This window comes from Hyperolius riggenbachi, chromosome 11 (assembly GCF_040937935.1).
Source record: "Hyperolius riggenbachi isolate aHypRig1 chromosome 11, aHypRig1.pri, whole genome shotgun sequence".
Classification (NCBI taxonomy): domain Eukaryota; kingdom Metazoa; phylum Chordata; class Amphibia; order Anura; family Hyperoliidae; genus Hyperolius; species Hyperolius riggenbachi.
Genome location: NC_090656.1, coordinates 17,019,633 through 17,040,076, shown reverse-complemented (window position 1 = coordinate 17,040,076; position 20,444 = coordinate 17,019,633). Strand labels below are relative to the sequence as shown.

Here is a 20,444-nt window from a genome sequence, read left to right as displayed (position 1 = left end):
AGCAAAGGGAGTGCGTACATTTGCATAAATCAGCATCAATGCAGAATTATTTCCATCTCATTGACCATCTCTATTAGTGACACAGCTACACATCAGGCTTTATTCTTACAGCATAGATGTTATTTAGTATATATAAGAGATTCCTGTGTACACATCATATATACAGTCACAATCAGATATGTATATCTGACCTTAAAAATACGGGGACTGCTTTATTGAAGCAGCACAAGTAACTAATTTTGATTGGTTTATTTCATTTTTGTGGACTAAGCACAGCTATTACTGTATATATACTGTATATATACATTATTTTTAATGACTATTATCTGAGAAATAGAACATTTTATCATATTTTCTATTTTAATTACAGTTACAAATTCATTAGGAGTCGGAGTCGGTGCATTTTTTCCCGACTCCGACTCCAGGCACCCCAAATTGCCCGACTCCACGACTCCGACTCCACAGCCCTGGTTTAAAGTGGAGCTTGACAGGAAACTGCAATACCCACCACAATGTAGCCCGACCGGTTTGGCTAATAAAGACCCTGGTACTATCAATAAAGGTTGGCACACTCCTCCGTATGTTGAAAATGGAACTTGCGTATAAAAGATGGAATAACCACATTCAATATAGTCCGACTAGTTTTGCCGGCAAAGTAGCCTCCTCCATAGAAATAGTTGATGATCAGCTTGGCTTGACTGTCTATGGGCAGGTTATATATCATATGCAGACGTCTATAATATATTTGCAGGCCTTGTAAACTGTTTAACTGTCCTCCCTCCACCCCCTTCCTGTGATGTCACGACATGACAGCTGGTCTTCCTGGGATTGTGCATGTGGAATATAATAACGCTTTCATTTTTATTCTGTTTAGGCCATAATTGGAGGTGTGACTATATTTAGTTCCCAGAGTCTAATAAAGCAAATGGGTTTTCTTAGGCAGCTCAGGAACGCTATTGTGACCATATATTTCTGCCCCGGGGCACACAAATTATCGTCCCACTTAGACAGGATCAACCGGTTCTGTGTTTGGTTAAACGCAGTCATTTTTAATAACAATGCCTTATTCTCCTCTCGGCTGGAGAGCGTGAGACCTGCAAATGCTGTAGCACTGGCGAGGGGTTTAGCGTTATGGCCTCGCAGCACTGTGGTCTTGGTTCCACGCCACACACAGACCTTTCTGCATGAAGTTTTTTCTTATTTTTTTCGTTTTTATGTATACACTTTTTTTTTATAAAGTCTGCAGAGTGTGTTTTCTTGTAAGCCCAGCTCCAGGAAACTAAAAACAAAATAATGAACCAACCTCTCTGATCGCTCTGAACAGCCTCTGGCTGCTACCTACGGCAATCAAATAAATCACTAGCATACCTTACCCCGGTTTTCGATGTCCCTGATCATGTTGCAGTGACATGCTTGTCCTATTCAGCACTGTTAGGCAGCGATGGTCCTGCTCATACAGGGGCCTAGCAGTCCAGGTTGTCCTTTTTGGACCTCTCCTGGTAGGTGGTAATACCTAGAACACCCCAGAAGACCAACCATTTTAGAGATCCTCTCCACCAGTCATCTAGCCCTGGTCAAAGCCACTTTCGACTTGTACATTTTTCCCATTTCCAAAGCAAGACCTTCAAGAACTGACGGTTCTCAGACAGTCTACTTTATTCCACCTCTTGGCAGGTATCACCTATGGTGTTAATATGGTTGATGATATCAGGTTCAGGGGTGTCAGTCCTTTAGGTGAGTTTGGCCAGCAGTTCTGTAGAATGAGCCTTTGGTTGCTATTTTGTTATGGTTATGAAATATCCTTGTGTGTTGTGTATAGACCACATCTCCTCTCTCAACTCGCTGGCTGTTTTTGACCTATTTTCGGAGGAGCTGAAAATAGATGCGCCTGGTTCCTAGTGGCTGATGGCATGTTTTCTTTGGTATGGACGATGGAACGCCTTGTATTGTGACAATCTTGAGTTCTCTCTGGTGTAAACACTCGTGTTCCCCTGGAAAGAGCCTTGGGAAAAGAAGCTCAGATCGTTGAGTCCTCCTCTGTGTCTGTGGATTGTCCTGAGGCTTCAGACTTCTCATGGGCCTTCCCTTCCTCTATGCAGCCCTCAATAAATTCAAGTAGAGCAATTTCTTGATCTTGAATGTTTCTTCACGAGGTTTACCTGGCACTCAGACAATCTATCCTGATTATTTTTCATTCTTTGTTTTAAGAGTTTGCTGTGTTGTAATTTCAGGATTCCAATTCACATACTGAGGATGTTTGACATGGAACGTGGTCAATAAAGTTTTCAGAGTTGGAATCTTGAAAACTTTGCATCTGACTAGATAAAGAAAATTGAATTTTGCAGGAATGCTCTGACATTGGTCTCATGGAATGTGTACAGATGAGAGAGCGGTGACATTTGGAGGGAGAGGACTGGGTCAGATTGGTACTGCCATGTGGGGTTAAATTGGTATGAAAGTCAAAATACTATTTTTGCACTAGAACTTCAAATACATCAAACACATAAAAAAACCCCTGTAGAGATTAATAATGTCACTAAAAGGTAAAGGTGGCCATTCACTGATAGATTTGCAGCAGATTTGATCATCAGATAGATTTCTGTCAGATGCCTGTCAAGTCTGACAGGAATCTATCTGATGTGTGCCACAGCAGATCGACCTAGATCTTCCATCCTGTCAGATAGATCCTGGCAATCTATTTCCGATCGATCGAAGGCTGAAATTGACCAGTGTATGGGCCCCTTAAATGCATTATCGAAATTGGCTGCAAATCGATCGATTTGAAAGAATCAATTTCTGACTGATTCTATAAAATCGATCGATTGATGGCTGAAATCGACCAGCGTATTGGCCCCTTAACTGACAACTGATAATCTCACCAAAAGCGTAACTGACAACATTGCCTGTTTGCTGGACACACCAGATTGTCTTGTCATTAAATAATTGCTGAGCAAACAAAGAAGAGAAAGTTCCTTGCTTCCCTCTCCAGCATTGTTTCTATAGCTGGCTACACTTCATCACCATCTGAAAATTTTGGATGGCAACTTCTGATCAGTTTGCTTCTAAGTGTAAGTTTGAATTATTAACCCTTCCTGTAACTTGGAAACCTGTCAACTTCTTTACTATCAGTTTTATGTTGTTGAATGCGGATGTATGCTATGATGCGTAATCTGCATTTCCGATTGACAACCGATGCAAACTTCCATATTCTCTGATGGGCCAATCAGAAGGCGTGGTAGTATTAGGCTATCTGAGGCAAGCTGCCTCTGCTGTCTGCTCACCGGGGGAGCATGTATGCCGGGACCTCTTCTCATGTTTATGGCTTGGTCACTGACTATAGGTGCCCCCGGTGGTTATAAATACAAGGCGATAGAGGAGGCACGCAACGGATAGGTGAGCGGTTTACGCATTCATCATGGTCCCTAGTGGGGTGTACGCATTATATGTAGGGAAACCGGCTGGAGGTTCATTGATTGTCGGTCTATTGGACACAGCTACCGCCACGCACCTGACCGAGATCTTCCCAGCATAGCAGATCAGTCTCCTCAATCGTTTCAGCTGGAATTCAATCGAAAATAATCCGAGCTTCAGCACAACAACCTCAAACAATAAAAGCTAGAAGCCCCCATAGTGTAAAAACATCACAGCTTTTTATTTCCATATCCGGATTTAATAAAATCAGCCCCCCCCCCCCCTCACATGCGGGAACCCAATACACACCTGAGCAACAAAGGTTTACGGCTCCCGTGGCGGAGAAGGGTCCCTCGCCTCACTCCGGCTGCAGTGTCTCGGATCTCGCTACATGTACCAGATTGTGCCATCAAGTCCAGAGCGCTCAACTGGTTTTGTCTTTGCGACTCGTCAGGAGCTTGACGTAATGTATACTTCTTCATCGTCACAGCCGATCGAAGGCTTTTCCCGGCCAGTGTTCTCCCCGGGCCCTTTTAGCCGGGTGCTCCACCTGGCTAGTTTTGGTGAGCACCCGGCTGTCATAGGCTCGCCTCCTCCTCTGCTGTAAGCAGAGTTGTGCAGAGAAGCACCAGCCCTGTATTCTGTCATCTCGCCCCACTCGGCTACTTTTTCATGCCACCCGGCAGGAAAACATTTCTGGGGAGAACACAGCCGGCACATGGGATTTACAGACGTCATTTCCATTGTTCTGTGGCAATTTAATTTCACTAGCACATTTTTTGTTAAAGAGGAGCTGTTAGGTATAAGGTCTCAGAGAAAATAAACACATATATCAGTAGCTAAAGATTGGCTGTACTTACATTACATATGCATTTCACTGTCCACGTTTGGATTTCACCGAATTTGTATATAGTATATGCAGAGATAGATGCTCCTGACAGCTCATGGCAGGCTCCATGTTTTTCTGTCAAATGTGTCGTCATGTCCTGCCTGCTTCCTGATCACAGAAAAGCTAGTACTTGAACAACACAGTGTGCAGTGAATATTAATGAGCCATGTGGCTAGGAACAATAGCTGACTCCTGCAGTGTACTCTGCCCGGAGATTTATCAGTGCTACGCGCTGGACTGATTACAAGCTGCTGTAACGTCTCATTAGCAGCCGAGGGGAGGGCCCCAGAATGCTTTGCAGTATAGTATGCGGCTTGCGTCCTCTTGGGTTTTAACAGCCTTGCTGATAAGCACACATCAAAGGTAACTGAGATTTTTATCTTCACTAATGGCTTTTGGGCTTCCTTCTAAACTGTTTAACACAGGAGAATAGAGGTTTAAATTAGCTTCTGCAGCCTGACAGTTACTCTTTAAGATAGTTGTGTTTTAATAGTATGAACATTACTTTGCAGACACAGAATACTTTTGTTGTCTTTAGTCATGCTCTAGGGTTGTCTCCTCCCAGTAGACGTCTGAATGTGGAAATATTTAATTTAGCCCGAAGTTGTTCATTTCCAACATTAATATTTTTTTTTTTATTCTTCCTCTGTATTCTGTCTGAGCTTGGAAGGAAGGCGGAATGCCTGAGTTGTCACATCTTGTTGTGGGTTTTCGCTGAGGGTTTTGTAGTCCTTGCGTTGTTTATATGATTGGCTTAACACACGCAGACTTTGCTAATACATCGAGACAAACGCGGCAACTTTTTTTGTTTAAGTTGTATTTTATATATGTTATAGATAAAAAGAAGCCGCAGCATTCAACTGTTTGGCACTGGCTATTAAAGGGCCAGTGATAACTCCAACCCATAACAGCAGAAAAAGTTTTGAAAGTTTTGAATGCAGGATTAGCATCTTTATCACTTAATACACTCAGACCAGTTGCTGCTGAAATTTGATTTTTATGGTGGCAATCCCACTTTAAATAGTTAACATGCACATACGCTGCTCTCGGTGGCGAAGCAGGTGGTTTTGGCGCTCAGGGGCCCCATAGCAGAAAAGTAGTGCTGTGCGGAGGGCATAAAGTTAATTCGGGGCTCCGGTGGTTGCTGGACCCAGAATTACACCTCCCTCCGAGTTGCGACGATTCAGAGGTGGAATAGTATTTAACGCCGTCGTGGGGGGTTTAGCGGCAGCAGGGAGAGCTATCATTCCGTTCTCCCGGCACCCAACTCACCGGTGACGTGTACGTCCGCACGCCCTGGTGCCCCCCTGGCACAATTTCCTGGTCATGGTCTTGTTTACCGTGTCTTGTGTAATAGAAGAACTATAGTCAATAGAAGTATAAACAATCTCCCTCTGCCCAGTGTGTTGAGCAATGCTAGGAGCCCCGTCCTTCTAATATCACCTCCGCTGGCTGCTTGCAGAACTCATTCCAGATGTGCCGATATCGCTGAGAGGACGATAACATAGCTCACATTTCTGTGCCGTGTAACAGTGCGCCTGTGGCCGCTGTACAGCCAGCTGATGCTTCCACACATGGATGTAATTTGTGAGCGGGGAGTGAGGAGGGCTGGTGGTGCCATTACACCGCAGGGGGTCCGGGGAGGTGCACCATGGGAGCTGTCAGCAGTCACACAACGGCTTCCCTATGGGTAGTTTTAGTATTAAAAAAAAGTCTATTTATTGTTTTGAGTTTACTTTCACCTGTTAAGGAGGAACTGAAACCCAGGATTGAACTACATCCCAATCAGTAGCTGATACCCCCTTTCCCATAAGAAATCTTTTCCTTTACTCGAATAGATCATCGGGGAGGTCTGTGTGGCTGATATTGTGGTGAAACCCCTCCCACAGTGTGATGTCAGGACCATTGTCCTGACAGTCTGCTGTCTTTTAACCTCGTTGCATTGTAGGAAATAACAGTTGTTTACAACTGACAAGCAACCAGTATCTCCGGCCTGGTGCACACTAAGCGGTTTTTGTAGCGGTTTCCAAACCGCTTCTGCCTGTGAAAACGCTTGGCTAATGTATTTCAATGGGATGGTGCACACCAGCGATTTGAGGTTTTTAGCAAACCGCAAACGTGGCTCCTGCAGAACTTTTGCGGTTTGCAGAAGCGTTTCTGCCTCAATGTAAAGTGTAGGAAAAGCTCAAACCGCTCTGGAAAACGCCAGATCAGAGCGGTTTTCCAGGCGGTTTTTTGTTACAGAAGCTGTTCAGTAACAGCTTTACTGTAACAATATTTGTAATCTGCTACACAAAAACGCTCCAAAAAACGCTAAAAACGTCTCTAAACATGCCTAGAATCGCTCTGAAATCTGCTTCAAAAACCTCTAGTGTTTTGCAGATCTGCTAGAGGTTTTGGTGTGCACTGGGTCTCTCTCTGCAAATGTATATCTATTAAAAAAAACAAAAACAGAAAACTGCCTATGGCATTGTTAGTGGGTGTGGTTATGGGTAATGGCAGTTGGTGCTGTCTGTTTTTTTTCCATGTCTTCCAGCAGTAAAGATGACCAGCAGGCTGATTGTAGATCAAACAATAGGAACACATTACATGGTGAATATCATTTCTTGATCTTTCTCCTATTTTTAACTTTACTTTGCAATGTATTGATTTATTTTGTACCCTTTTCACCAAAGTTCCTCTTTAGAGGACAACTGTAACGAGAGGGATATGGAGGCTGCCATATTTATTTCCTTTTTAACTATACCAGTTGCCTGGCTATCCTGCTGGTCCGTGTATCTAATACTTTTAGCCATAGCCCCTGAACAAGCATGCAGCTGATCAGGTGTTCCTGACATTGTCAGATCTGACAAGATTAGCTGCATGCTTGTTTCCTGTGTGATTCAGCCACTACTGCAGCCAAAGAGATCAGCAGGGCTGCCAGGCAACTGGTATTGTTTCAAAGGAAATTAATATGTTAGCCTCTATATTTTTCTCAGTACAGATGTCCTTTAACCTCCTTGGCGGTAATCCCGAGCTGAGCTCGGGGTATGCCACCGGAGGTCGCCGCTCAGGCCCTGCTGGGCCGATTTCCGTTCTGAAAAAAGCAGCACCCGCAGCCGGCACTTTGCCAGCCGCGTGTGCTGCCCGATCGCCGCCGCTCCGCGGCGATCCGCCGCGTGCAGCGGCGAAAGAGGGTCCCCCCAGCCGCCCGAGCCCAGCGCAGCCGGAACAAACAGTTCCGGCCGGCGCTAGGGGCTGGATCGGGCGGCTCTGACGTCAGGACGTCGACTGACGTCCATGACGTCACTCCGCTCGTCGCCATGGCGACGAGGAAAGCGAAACAAGATAGGCCGCTCATTGCGGCCTATCTTGTTACTTTCGATTGCCGGAGGCGATCGAAAGTACGCTTCCGGAGCGCCCTCTAGTGGGCTTTCATGCAGCCAACTTTCAGTTGGCTGCATGAAATATTTTTTTTTAATTAAAAAAAAACCACATTGCAGCCTCCCTGGCAAAATAAATAAACCGCCAGGGAGGTTAAAGGGAACCTGAAGGGAGAGGAATACAGCTGCAATCTTCATTCCCTTGTAAACAATGCTGGTTACCTGGCTGTCATGCTGAGTTTTTGGCTGTAGCTGTACAAGCATGCAGCTAGTGGAGTCACAGCATCTCTGACTTACAGTATTAGAGGCAGCGCATCATCATAGCAGTCAGGCAACAGGCATTGTTTATAAAGGAATGAATATGGTAGCCTCCATATTCCTCTCACTTTAGGTCCCGTTGAAGTAAGGTGCTATATATTAGCCCCTTTTAAACCACCTGCACACGTTCTCCTATTTAAACGTACTGTGAGGTTCAGTCCGCACTTCAGACGGATCTCAGACGAGAAGACCTCTCAGTATCCACTCCCGTTGTCCGGTGTGGTCCTCTTGGAGTCTGGAATGAATGTGTTTCCATCATAGGCTTCTAAGAGGAATACGTCCGCTTTTCCGTAAAACGCACGCAGTTCAGGACTTTGTGTCTTGCAGACAGAAAAATTGTGTGACCAGATCGTGTTCATAAAATAAGATCCGTCAATGTCTCTATTGCCCCATCCGTAAAGCAGGCAAAAGTGCCCATTTTCCAGCTCACATGTGCGCTGCGCCTAGAAGGGGTGGCGACCATGATGCAGGGCATCTTCTGGAGCTTTCCCAGTTAGTTCGAAGGAAGGGGAGGTGTTGTGATTTCGAAGTTGGAATTAGACGGGCTAAACTCTCTAAATACATACAGGGTGCATTTCTCTGTTTTCCTTCTGTCCTGTGCAAGAGTTCAGTTCCACTTTAAATCTACTGGAGGTGTGGCCAGACTAGGCTTAAAGAGACTCTGTAACGACAAAAAGATCCCCTGGGGGGTACTCACCTCGGGTGGGGGAAGCCTCAGGATCCTAATGAGGCTTCCCACGCCGTCCTCTGTCCCACGGAGGTCTCGCTGCAGCCCTCCGAACAGCCGGCGACTGTGCCGACTGTTCAATTCAATATTTACCTTTGCAGGCTCCAGCGGGGGCGCTGTGGCTGCTTTCGCTCCGAAGGAGGCGGAAATACCCGATCTCAGTCGGGTCCGCTCTACTGCGCAGGCGCCGGAGACTTGCGCCTGCGCAGTAGAGCGGACCCGACTGAGATCGGGTATTTCCGCCTCCTTCGGAGCGAAAGCAGCCAGAGCGCCTGCGCAGGAGCCTGCAAAGGTAAATATTACGTCACCGCTGTACGGAGGGCTACAGCGAGACCCCCGAGGGACGGCAGACGGCGTGGGAAGCCTCATTAGGATCCTGAGGCTTCCCCCATCCGAGGTGAGTACCCCCCAGGGGACGTTTTAACGTTACAGATTCTCTTTAAGGCAGTTAGATGCCCCATAAAAAGCAATTTGCAATGGCAAATTGAATTGAATAGAATCGAATCCCGATCGGACATCTTGGATTTAATCAAACCTTAAATAGAATCGTAATTGAATCGCACAAAGAATCGTATCGTGTAGATTGGGCTTAACCCCCTTGCCGTTCCAATTATGTCGGCAAGGGGGCGGTGCAGCACTTCAAAATTTTTTTTTTTAAATTCATGTAACTAGCCTAGCTCTAGCTACATGATAGCCGCTGACAAGCGGCATCCCCCTACCTACTCCGATTGCCGCCGGCGATCTTTGCAAGCAGGAAATCCCGTTCAGAACGGTATTTCCTGCTCGGCTTCCCCCGTCGCCATGGCGACGATCGCGATGACGTCACTGACGTCGGGACGTCAGAGGGAATCCCGATCCACCCCTCAGCACTGCCTGGCACTGATTGGCCAGGCTGCGCAAGGGTTCTGGAGGGGGGGGGGTAGCGGCGAATCAGCGGCAATCGAGATATGCACGCAGCTAGCAAAGTGAAATAAAAAAAAATTGTAAAAATCGGCCAAGCGGGGCCTGAGAAATCCTCCTGCGCAGGTTACCCCGAGCTGACGTCGGGACGTCAGAGGGGACGTCAGAGGGAATCCCGATCCACCCCTCAGCACTGCCTGGCACTGATTGGCCAGGCTGCGCAAGGGTTCTGGAGGGGGGGGGGGGTAGCGGCGAATCAGCGGCAATCGAGATATGCACGCAGCTAGCAAAGTGAAATAAAAAAAAATTGTGAAAATCGGCCAAGCGGGGCCTGAGAAATCCTCCTGCGCAGGTTACCCCGAGCTGAGCTCGGGATAACCAGCAAAGAGGTTTAAGACCACTGCTTTTTATGGGGCATCTAACTGCCTCAGGCCTAGTCTGGACACACCTCCAGTAGATTTAAAGTGGAACTGAACTCTTGCACAGGACAGAAGGAAAACATAAAGAAATGCACCCTGTGTGTAATTAGATAGTTTAGCCTGTCTAATTCCACTGCTAGTTACCATCTGGTGAGTTTGTGTAGCTCACAGTGGTCCCTGTTCCGATTACAAACGTTGTGACAACCCAAGCCTAAAGTGAGCTCCTCTGTTGGTCAGTGAATTCTGCCATCATTTTTATGGAACCAGTAAGGAGGCTGAGAAGGTTAAATGGAAAAAAGGTTCATCTGTCTCTGGAGGGACTTTCTCCTGACATTGGAGGGACTGCCCATGAGCATTTCGGGGTAATTTTAAATCCCCAGCTGACCCTCCCATGTTTTTTTGTTAGTAGAGGTGAATTGGGCCTGTGTCATTACTGACACAATATTTGATGCCCCAATTCCAGAGACATTCCCTTTGGAAAACTCAAGTCATATGACCCAGTGTCTACTGAAAACAAAAGCAACTGCCAGGTGTAAGCACCTTGTCCACCTAGTAACCGCTTTCACTCTGTATTGGAGCAAACCACCTGACCCTTCCCACCGCTTCTAAAAGATTAACTCTTTGTGGATAGCACTGCAGCTATGGCTTTGAAGTATCGTCCATCTGCCCAGTTCCTCTCCGCTCAGTGTATAATAAGACATTTACCCTTTCCACACCAACCCGGTATCCTCAAGCGATGTACACCTTTTAGCTCTCTAACTGCAATAGGAAACCATTGCTCTCTGATCTTTTATTACCATTTTATATAGACACTGGGGAGAGTGTGTGAAGGGCAAAAAGCTTTATTTTCACACCGAGAAGGGACCAAGAGGTAAGGTTTTGTTCCACTGAAGCTGCAGTGCTGGCCACAGAGGTAATCTCAGCAGCAAAGGGGAAAGGCGGGAGGTGTCAGGGAATAACTCGGAGCTCACATGGAAAGTCTGGCTAGCGCCATCTGCTAACTCCTCCCTGGCCATCTTATGTGGGCGATGATTGGATGGAGAGAAGGGTTTGGGCTGCAGACAGAATGTGGTTTGTCCCAGCCAAGCAGCATCAGTCTTTCAGACAGTCAGGGCTCATTCACACTAGAGGCGCTTTTTCATTTTTTTAAGTGATGGCGATTTTTCAAAATCGCCCTGAAAGTGCTTACACCATGCTTTCCTATCTGCTAGTTCAGATTGGGGCGTTCCATTCGCTTTCTGATCTGAAAAGCGCTGCATGGACCATTATTGGGGCGATTTTGCGATAATGGGAGGTATAGGAAAAGCGCAAAGTGCTAGAAAAAGCACTTTTGCCAGCGATTTCGTGGGCGTTTTTTTTCCCTGTCAATTTAAATGTGAAGTTTTTCCAGGATTTTTAGGTCCTTTTCCCTTTATAAATAAGGCCTAGAACACTTAGAAATTGCAAAACGCCCAAAAAAAGCGCTTAGAAAAACGCTTACCAAAAAGCCCAACGCACAGAAATCGCCGGGAATTGCAAGAAAAAAAATGAAGTCAATAAAAGCCCCCAACGCGAACGCTAACGCGATCGGAATGCATTGTGAACAAGGCCTTATACAGCCTTCCAGTCAATAATAGTGAATGCAATTTATGCGCAATGCTCAGAACTTTGTGCATTACAGATTATTATATTCCGCACACAATGCATTACAAAACACGAGTCTGAAGTAGGGCTTTACGCTGTCAAACGCGCTGACCGCAGGCAGATTTGTCACGCCTGGATGGTGTTAGCCTTTCTGCGATTCGGAAGGGAAGTGTTAGTCCGTTGTTTGGCGCCTTCCCTCTTCCAATCAGCTGTTTATTTTTATTTTAATCTGTTTCATGTAACTATTTCTTGGGATAATCTGTTAAGGATGATGAATCATAGGCGTGTGATCCCGTGATATGTCCCCCCTTCCCGTGTTTATGCTGAAACCCCCCCCCCCCCCCCCAATCTTCTCCATCGCTGGCGGAATATCCCTGCCCCGCAGGTCTTCTCCACTAGAAAACAATTATGGCTGTTTGTTCAGCTTGAGCAGTTTCTGATGCGCAGCCAAAGCGCGGAGTGATGAGAAGATAAGCATCGGGCGAATCTTCAAGAGACACTCCGGAATCCTTTCCAGCTCCGCTCTCCATCTGCGCTTCTTCTCTATTGCTCAGTATCCTGTTCGCCAGGTCCTGTCTGAAACGCGTCTGCCGCTTGCGCAATTTATGTTTTGTGTATTAGAGAGTCACAGAGTCTAACCAGGTGCGCATATATGTAGATGAGTATTTTCCTCCTTTTAGTTATTACTATTTTGTATTTATATAGCGCCAACATCTTCTCCAACGTTGTACGGAGTCGTGTCACTTCACTGTCCCTCAGGCTTTGTTCACATATAAAATCTAAGGCCATCGGTTTGCGATTTTGTGAGCGATTCCAGCCCCCCCCCCCCCCGGCGCTTACCTACGTGCTGCAACTTTTTGTCAAGCTATCAAGCACTATTCTAAGCGCTTTTGCTGAGCGATTTGTTTTTTCACTTCCTGGCGCAAGTCAGGAAGTGAACTTCTTGAAAGCCCAAACGCAATCGCCACACAAAGAGTTTTTGTGAGCGTTTTGCGGTTTCCCTATACCTTCCTGAATCGCTCTAAAAATGGTGCAGGCAGCGCTTTGCTGAGAGGATCGCAAACAAACCGCTCAGATGTGAACACTCTCATACGGAGTCATTGCACAAGCGTTTTTAAGGCGAATTTTAAAATCGCTAGCGCTTAAGAAAAAAAAAAAAAAGCCAAACAAACTAGGTGTTAAAAAGCCCTCAGAGAGGCTCACAATCTAATCCCTACCATAGTCCTATATCTATGTATGTATCGTGTCGTTTATGTATCTTAGTCTAGAGCCAATTTTTCGGGGGAAGCCAGTTCACTTATCTGTATGTTTTTTGGATGTGGGAGGAAACCGGAGTGCCCAGATGAAACCCACACAGACACGGAGAGAACATACAAACTCCTTGCAGATAGTGCCCTGGCTGGGAACTGTACCGGCACTGCGAGGCGAGAGAGCTAACTATTAGTTCGATATTTGTAAATAACGATTAAGCTGTGTACATTTGATATATTCATCTCAAGCAATCGTTCCTGATGGTCATCCAGAAATCTGAAGGGTGTGCAGGAGTCCCACAACGCTGCTGATCTCCTTGTCTGTGATTCACCAGGATCATTTGCCTCCCCCAATATGCCAATATGGTGTCCCAAAAAGATAAGCGGCATGCTTGTTTCTGGTGTTATTCGGACATTACTGCAGCCAAATAGACCAGCAGGGCTGCCAGGTAACTGGTATTGCTTAACAGGAAATAAATACGGCAGCCTCCATAGTCTTCTCACTTCAGTTGTCCTTTAATTTATATAAATAAATAAATTCCAAAAAGGTGGAATATTTCCCCTACAAAACATGCTGACCAAAGTCTGGGAATGAATTGGAGAGAGAACCAGAGTGAATGCTCAGCCTCCTGAGCCTTGCGCGGCTCAGGAGGTTTTGCAGCCTAGAGTGTGTCTCCCCCCCCTTAGTATAAATTTAACAGATCGCATGCCTGTAAAGGCTAGCTAGTACAGGTTGCCGGCACAATCCCCCCGATCCCCCTGCTAATACATTACCCAGCCTGGATCCAGCGATCGGCGCAGCTTTGGTCTTCACTATGCTGAGGATCGCACATGACGTCGCCGGCTTCATGACGCCATGTGCAAACCCGATCCTCCCCATAGAGAGACCGGAGCTGTGCGGGGAGGCTGCGCGATCGCTGGAACCAGGCTGAGTAATGTATTAGCAGGGGATTGGGGGGATGCCGGCCACATGTTCTAGCTAAAGCTTTTACAGGCATGCGATCTGTTACATTTGTACTGGGGGACTCCTGGGGCCAGCAAGCGGTATGCCTGACAAAAAATAAAAATCCGTCAGCGCTGCTGTAATGAAAAGTTTTATTTACCTCTGAAGTCTTTTCCCACGAAGACGCCCCGAATGTCCCGCATCACTCCACTTCCGCTGCTTGGCCCCGCCTCCCCTCTCTCCTCCGAGAAAAACGCCAAGCTATTTACTGCATTAAACCGCCAGGCGTTTTTTCTCGGAGGAGAGAGGGGAGGCGGGGCCAAGTGGCGGAAGTGGAGGGATGCGGGGTCTTCAGGGCGGCTTCGTGGGACAAGACTCTGGAGGTAAATATAACTTTTCATTACAGCCGCGCTGATGGATTTATTTTTTTTTTTTGTATGGAGGTACTCTTTAATTGGCAAATGCACAGATAATGCAGACCCCTTGAGAAACAATGGCACGACTAGGGTCTGACTGGGAGAAATAATTTTTAATCAGCCCAACAGCAATGTTGTCTTGTAGTGCGTATAAATCTGGTGGGGGATGTATTAAGACACCGTTATTTCAAAATGAATTGTTTAATTTGAGAAATTCTTTATTGCAGAGTCCCCCTATAAGGTTTCACAGTGAGCTGAGATCCTGGCGGGATCAGTTTTGCTTTTTTGAGGAACGAATAAAGAATTCCCAGAAATCTTGTGTATCTTCAGTGTCACATGACCCCCATTTTTGTGGCGCTTGTGTTTTCAGGCTCCGCATGCCGTGCTGTTACTGGAAGCGTCTGTCAGATATGTTTGCGTGAAGGGACTCCAGTGTTGCATGGCCTGTTATTGCCGTATCTGTGACCTGTGTTGGTGGGCAGTAGTGAATGGGATTGTGTCCTCGGGGGAGCGTGGACAATTTGCCTTTCCAGTCACTAATAAGTCAGCGGAGAAGTCTCATTACTTGCAGCACTGCTCTCTGAACAAGATGGCCGTTCAATCCGGGGTTCCTGATTGGCTGTCTTTATGGACTTGTGTTTACAACATGTAGTTGCAGATGCTTTGCTTACTAAAATGTTATGTTAAAGGATACCCGAAGTGACATGATGAGATAGACATGGGTATGTACAGTGCCTAGCATACAAATAACTAGGCTGAATTCCTTTTTTTCTTTCTCTGCCTGAAAGAGTTAAACATCAGGTATGTAAGTGGGTGACTCAGTTCAGACTCAGACAGGAAGTGACTACAGTGTGACCCTCCCTGATAAGAAATTCCAACTATAAAACACTTTCCTAGCAGAAAATGGCTTCTAATTCTGATTATTGCGGCTCTATGGAGTAAGACTTGAAACACCCAGAGTTACAGATTACCCAACAAGCTCAGGGCGAAGCAGAACTCCCAGGAGTGTGTAAGGGGCTACAAAGGACCAAAAAACCCTCTTACTAAACATCTATGCAAAATAGATTCTTGCCTTTTGGAACAATCAAGCTTTTTTGACGTTTAGCTGTATTCCTGCGCCGTGTTCCGTAGATTGCGTAATGGAACAAAATTCCTCATAAACAGAATTCGGTGACAAGCCAACAACGCTGGAGGAGCTGGCAGAGCGGACCTTGAAATGGGCTGTGGAAAAGTCTGGTCATTTCTTACATCTCTAGGGGGGTCCCGGAGCAAACGGATCATAAAGCGGCTGTCACTTAGGACTTGATTTACTAACATTATCCACACTGGAAATTATAAGAAATGAGGCTGGCCTGGACCTATTCAGAACAGTCTCCATGGCTTCGGTGCAACCGGCACTAATTTACCGACTGCTCATCAGCAACCTCTGTCATCCGATGTGATTGAGACAATGGGGGCAAGCAGTCGTCATCTAATAGCAGATAATATGGGTAGAGGGTAGGAAAGAACCGGCACCGCTTCAAAGGCTGCTTTGTTCAATCTTCAAGCTTAACCACCCTGGCGTTCTATTAAATGCGCCAGGGTGGATGCGCAGCACTATTTTTTGAAAAAATGTCTATCATGTAGCTAGCCTAGCGCTAGCTACATGAGTCCCCCCTCCCTTCCGCATCCCTCCTACCCTTCGGCGAGTATTCCCATAAGGAAATCCCGTTCTGAACGGGATTTCCTCTAGGGCTTCCCCCGTAGCCATGGCGACGATCGTGATGACGTCATCGACGTCGTGACATAATCGGGAGTCAAGATCCAACCCTCAGTGCTGCCTGGCACTGATTGGCCAGGCTGCGCACAGGGTCTCGGGGGGGGGGGGGGCCTCTATCGCGGCGGGTAGGGGCGCATCGGCGGCGATCAGGTTAGACACACAGCTAGCAAAGTGCTAGCTGCATGTTTAAAAAAAAAAAAATGATGAAAATCGGCCCACTAGGGCCTGAGCGGCGCCCTCCGGCGATTATGGACGAGCTGAGCTCATTATTACCGCCAAGGAGGTTAAAGGGGAACTGAAGTAAGAGGTATATGGAGGGTGCCATATTTATTTCCTTTTAATCAATACCAGTTGCCTGGCAGCCCTGCTGGTCTATTTCTCTGCAGTAGTGTCTGAATAACACCAGAAACAAGCATGCAGCTAGTCTTGTCAGATCTGACTTTAAAGTCAGAAACACCTGATCTGCTGCATGCTTGTTCAGGGGCTATGGCTAATAGTATTAGAGGCAGAGGATCAGCAGGGCTGCCAGGCAACTGGTATTGCTTACAAGGAAATTAACATGGCAGCCTCCATATAACTCTCGCTACAGTTGTTCTTTAAAAACATGTATTGAAACAGGCGGAGCTTAGTCACACCCACATCACAAAAAGTATTGCTAAAGTGCACGTACCATTGTAGGTGAGAGCTGAATAATCAGTGCGGTGGGTCCTCGGGGCTGGAGCCTGACAGCCGTTTCGCGCGGGATCACGCTTCTACAGAGGCAGCCTCCTACAATGGTACGTGCACTTTAGCAATACTTTTTGTGATGCATATGTGACTAAGCTGGTTCAATGCATGTTTTTAAGCTTGAAGATTGAATAAAGCAGCCTTTGAAGCAGTGCCGGTTCTTTCCTACCCTCTACATGTATTACAATGTTTAGCTACACACCAAAGCATGCTGAAACTGCTATTTAAAGGGAAGAGAGCTTTTTACAAGCTACCTACACCCCGCTCGTGGGTTACATCCAAGTAGCCCCAACCTCTTTTCCTCTACACACAAAGCAGATAATATGGAACCCATCTAGGCCAGCTTTGCTGGATATAATCTCCAGTGTTCTCCATTTTACGAGAAGTTTAGTACATCAGACTCTTAAGGTGGCCGTACATCGTTCAATTCAATTAATCGGGTGAAAATCTGTGCTGCTAAGAGCATGCCCGTTCAATGATGCAACCAATTCCGGGATGAAATTGGTCGCATGTGTTGATCAGAGATGCTGCAAGATGTAGGGCTGACATGCTTGATCGGGTGACTGGTGGTAACGTAGTACGATATTGGGACAAGCAAGAAATGCGTCGAAATTCCTGGCGTTGGGGAGTGTGTAAGTGGAAGGAGCCAGTGACGGAGACGGACAGGTATACTGCACCGAGGGGAACATTATACAGTAGGGAAGACAGCGGCTGGGGTGGTGGGTGCAGCGTCACAAGGCGGATTCCCGAGAGAGAACCAAGCATGTGTATGGTGGTGTACATGGGTACGGCAGCTCCCAATTCCTCCCGATGCATTAGCGAGACATCCAGACTAGCAGATTGTCTTGGCAAAGCTTAAAGAGGAACTGTCGCAAAAATCTTAAAACTTTAAAAAAAAAAATACAAATAAGAAGTACATTTCTTCCAGAGTAAAATGAGCCATAAATTACTTTTCTCATATGTTGCTGTCACTTACAGTAAGTAGTAGAAATCTGACATTACCAACAGGTTTTGGGCTAGTCTATCTCTTCATGGGAGATTCTCAGCATGGCCTTTTTTCTTTATAAAAACATTCCCTGAATAAGATTTATACAAAGATGCTGGCCAGCCTCCCTGCTCGCTGCACACTTTTTTGGCATTTGGACGGAGCAACTGCCATTTACTAAGTGCTTTTAAAAATAAAGAAAACCCTGAGAACCCTCTATGAGATGATGGGCTAGTCCAAAATCTGTCGGTTATGTCAGATTTCTATTACTCGCTGTAAGTGACAGAAGCATAGGAGAAAAGTAATTTATGGCTCATTTACCTCTGGGAGAAATGTACTTATTTGTGTGTGTTAACATGTATTTTAAGATTTTTGCGACAGCGGTCCTTTAATATCCTCCTACTTTCCCTGACCATCATACTGTTCTGCCGTGTGCTATGCTTTCATCCCTCTTCCCCTCTCTGGAGCTACAGAACACGTTGCTGGCCTGTAGGCTAGTGATGCGCCTGTACAAAACCGACTTCGAAGAGTCCTTTCCTCTTAATTCTCCAGTGGCTTTCCCTTGATTTCTCTTTAAGATTCCAGAGAATCGACCCCTAATCCTTGAATATAGAATCGTTAGTACAGAATGACTTTTATCTCATGTGTGTACATGGCTTTACATGTGCGATCCCAGAGCAGTGAATGCTGATAGTACAAGGCTGTATAACTTCTGCTGTGGCTGTAGGGGAACTCCGCACCAGACGCAGCTATAGTCTGGCTTCTTGCATGCTGACACTCACACCTTTCCAACTGCGACTTGGCAAAACTCTTCCCAGCAGCTTACTGAGAAACTTCACAGACTGCTATAAAAACACCATGACCTTTTCTCTGCAGATCGCTAACGCTTATGTGATTAAACAGTCGCAAAATACAGACGGGGCTATTCGGGTGCATTACTAAAAGCTGGAGGTGCTGGAAGACATGCGGTATCCAGCTAATGTGGGCGGGGCTTCTGTTTATAAATGGTCTGTTGTGGTCATCCTGGCTGGAAATCTAAGTGAGAGCAGCTGTCTCCCAATGCTACAGCCATACACCATAGAATCAAAGCCATCGATCAATAGTATAAGAAATTGAAAAAAAACTTGATTGAGGAAAAAAGTAATCCATTTTCCCTCCCCTTTTCTTTCGATAAACATCTAATCGGATTTGATTGAAAAATCAGATAGAAAAATATAAAAACTAAATAAGTTAGTATATCGTATATTGGTTTGATTTTTCGAACAAGCAGAATAAGTTTATCATGTATGAGCACCTTTAGGCTGCTTTTACACTGCAAATCGCAATTCCAGTTTCCGATTCCAATTTGCAATTCCGATTTGCGATTTCCACTGGATGCTAGCAACGCAAAAAAAGGTGTGACAGGGGAAACTTGGTGCACAGAGCAGGTACAGGGGGACACAGAGGGGGAACTGGGGGCACAGAGGAGGTACAGGAGACAGAGATGGCACAGTGTTCCGGCTTAAGAACAGATTCAGGTTAAGAACGCACCTACAGTCCCTATCTCGATCGTTAAGCAGGGACTACCTGTACTTGCAAAATTTTCAATGTGTATATTATTTGTACATTTGTCCTAAAGTAAAATGCACTCTATAAATTACTTTTTCCCTATGAACCTGTCTCTTCCAGTAGTCAGTAGAAAAGTGACAGATCTGACAGATTTCAGACTAATCCATCTCCTCACAGGGGATTCTTAGGAGTTTCTTTATTCCCAAATGCACTCCCTGGATGGCACTTTCACTGCCAGAATAGAGCGCACATGAGGAGACTGGTACAAGTTCTTTCTAGGAAGTGCTTTTGAAAAGGATTGAGGTTAGGAACACACTAGGCAGTGCGGGAAAGGTAGCGTTTTGCTGCATGTGCGTTTTTTGTGCGTTTGTGTTTTCGTTCAGCACATGCATTTTTCTTGAGTTTTGCGTGTGGTTCAATGCGTTTGCAGTTAGCCTATATAAATCGCATATGCGTTTTGCATGCATTTTTTTTTGCAAATCATTAGGAAGTCAACTGTTAAACGCATTAAAAAACGCACTAAAACGCGATACCTCTGCGTCACCATTGACTTTCATTATGTGCATTTTAGATGCGTTTTGGGAAAATATGCAGGAAGACCAGCGTTTTTAAAATCGCATTGCACATTGCAGAACGCAAACGCATGCAGTTTTTTTTCATGCAGCCCATTGACTCGCATTGTGTGCGTTTCTAGCGTTTCTGCCTGGTGCGTTTCCAGCCGAAGACAATACTCACCCATTAAGAGATGGACTAATCTAAAACCTGTCAGATCTGTTAGATTTTTGCTGGCCACTGTGACAGCTATATAGGAAAAAATACATTCATAGTTCATTTTACTCTGGGACAAATGTCCAGCTAATACACATGTATTTTCAATTTTACACATTTTCACTTGTCCTTTAATAATCGCATTGGAAATCCTAATTGCATGCAGTGTAAAAGGGCCCCTCACGCTTGCGTCTGCCTTCCTCAGTCCCTCTCGCTGAATAATGCAGCAGACCTCGTGATGGGCTCCTCAGACTGCTCACAGGGAAGATTAGCAATTCAATGCAGAGCAGAGTGACCATTAACCTGCACAGGAGAAGCTGTCCCCACTACGGCAAGGTGACTTTACCTGTGCAGCCCGGGGGGCGCTGCATCGGGAGTACCGCACTGACCACCTCTCTCT

General features: G+C 45.9%; 1 protein-coding gene across 3 annotated transcripts in view; it reads left to right on the top strand.

The window, feature by feature from the left end:
• The window catches only part of FHOD1 (formin homology 2 domain containing 1), a 281,432-nt gene that overhangs the window by 52,415 nt on the left and 208,573 nt on the right, over positions 1-20,444 (top strand). The window lies entirely within an intron of this gene.